This window comes from Gavialis gangeticus, unplaced genomic scaffold (genome assembly GCF_001723915.1).
Source record: "Gavialis gangeticus isolate Ggan-Ray unplaced genomic scaffold, GavGan_comp1, whole genome shotgun sequence".
Taxonomy (NCBI): domain Eukaryota; kingdom Metazoa; phylum Chordata; order Crocodylia; family Gavialidae; genus Gavialis; species Gavialis gangeticus.
In genome coordinates, this window is record NW_017729031.1 from 57522187 (window position 1) to 57524120 (window position 1934).

At 29.8% G+C, this 1934-nt stretch overlaps 1 long non-coding RNA gene across 1 annotated transcript in view; it reads left to right on the plus strand.

Moving 5' to 3' along the window:
• The first annotated feature begins 837 nt into the window (after nt 1-837).
• LOC109301713 overlaps nt 838-1934 on the plus strand; it is a 7255-nt gene continuing 6158 nt past the window's right edge. The window contains exon 1 of the long non-coding RNA XR_002098578.1: nt 838-925. This is a non-coding gene — a long non-coding RNA (uncharacterized LOC109301713). The remainder of the gene's footprint in view (nt 926-1934) is intronic.

Below are 1934 nucleotides of genomic sequence, written 5' to 3' on the forward strand. Positions count from 1 at the left end.
GTAGATGAGATCCTTGCCAACACTGGTTATTATAAAAGTTAGAAATTTTACAAAGAAGCAACTGTAGATACAGGTAATATTTACAACTGTACAATGCAAATGTCTGTAGCTCCAGTAATTTCTCTAGTGAGGGAGATAAGCAGATGGAATATCAATTTGGATGTATCAATACAGAGACGAACCAAAGTTAGCCAAAATAGAGTCATGAGTCAGGCATAAATTAAGTATACCAGTTTTACATTATCTGAAACCCTGTTCAGCCTAATTTAACATCTCTTATTTTATTTGGATACACGAGGTTTCAATTTCATGCTACCTATATAAACTGATTTGTTAAACCAGGTATATTTTCTCCTTGCTATTATTACATACCTAGTTCTGTTGTCAGTATACTTTTATGCATCACTCCAAGTGAACATGTAAATTTACAATTTACTTTCAGAAATGCTTTTGTAAAGTGCAATTCAAATTTGCTGGAAAAAAATACAAGAAGCACATTTCATTTTAAATCTGACTGATGCTCAGTTTTTGTGGTATTTCCCAAATCTATTATTTTCCAGACACCTCTTGTGTTCATTAAGATACAAAGGTTAGTTGTGGATTTACATTCTTTTTGGAACAACAAAATAATATCAATGAGATATATGAAAGCAAATTAAATTTTGCTGCAGAACTCATTCCAACCAGGAATCAAGCTAAGCCATATTTGTGACCTAGAAGCCATCTTATGACACATTTCTGTTATCTAAGAACTAAGAATGAAAATCTAATGTCTCAGAGAATCCAGTGGTAGAGGAACGACACCCGACTCCTTTTCTAGAAAAAGTTGATGATCTTCTACATTTACATGATGTTTCTTATACACAGTGGTAATGGGTTCTACAAAAATTTTTTAAAAATGGCAATAATTAATAGAGAAAGAACAGTTATAATTTCATTAAAATAGGAACATAATTTAAAGATAGATTTTATTCTCTTTGATGATTTACTCATGCAAACTGCACATAAAAGAAAACAGTACAGTTTGTGAAACATGTCAAATGTAAAGACCCAAATGCTAAGTACAGAAGTAGTGTGACATATCTCTCAAAACGGAATTCATGGCATACAATTATTAACTTGTTTCTATTTGTTGACCACAGATAGGTTTATAATGGTTCTTTTCCAACCTCATTGTTAAATTCGTTAACTGTTTACATGTCTCCTACACACTTATGTAGACTTATTTTACAAGCGCAACAGTTTTATTAAAAAAAACTTTCACTTATATAAATAAAATGAAAAAAACTGTAGTGTTTAGGAGAGCAAATAAAAAAAAAACAACAAACAATGAGGCTTTATCTAGTCCACCAAAATTACAATGAAGAGAAATGACTGTATAACTTTCTGGTAAAATTCACATTTTGTGCCTTTAAGATCAATTCCTCTCTCACCAGACTTAAGGTAGAGTTCATCATTGTGGAAATTTTCAGTAATTAAGTTATACCTTTTATGTGAAATGGTTAAAGTAAGAATGCTTAAAAATGAGATTAACTCAAATTATTTCCTTATTTTTAAAATACAAAATATCCTATTATTTCCACACTTATAGCACTGAAATGATATATACACAATTTAGATAACTCGTCCAGTTTTTCTTATAGTATGGTTGTATATTATACAAATTATGTTCTTTCTCTGTATTACCAATTATATGTAGATTTAAAACTGAATCTCATAAGGAATTTGATGGCACAGACTTGTAGATGAAGAAGTAAGAGCAAATGAACTACATAACCCATTATAAATGCATTAAATTTTTGTTATATACATAATGGAATCCTGTCTTAGCCAGAAGTTGCTACTATGAATCTTTTTTGCTATTATACAAAGTTTTCTGACCTGAAAGCACACATCTACTTTTTTTTTTTTTTTTTTTTTTTTTAAAACTTAAC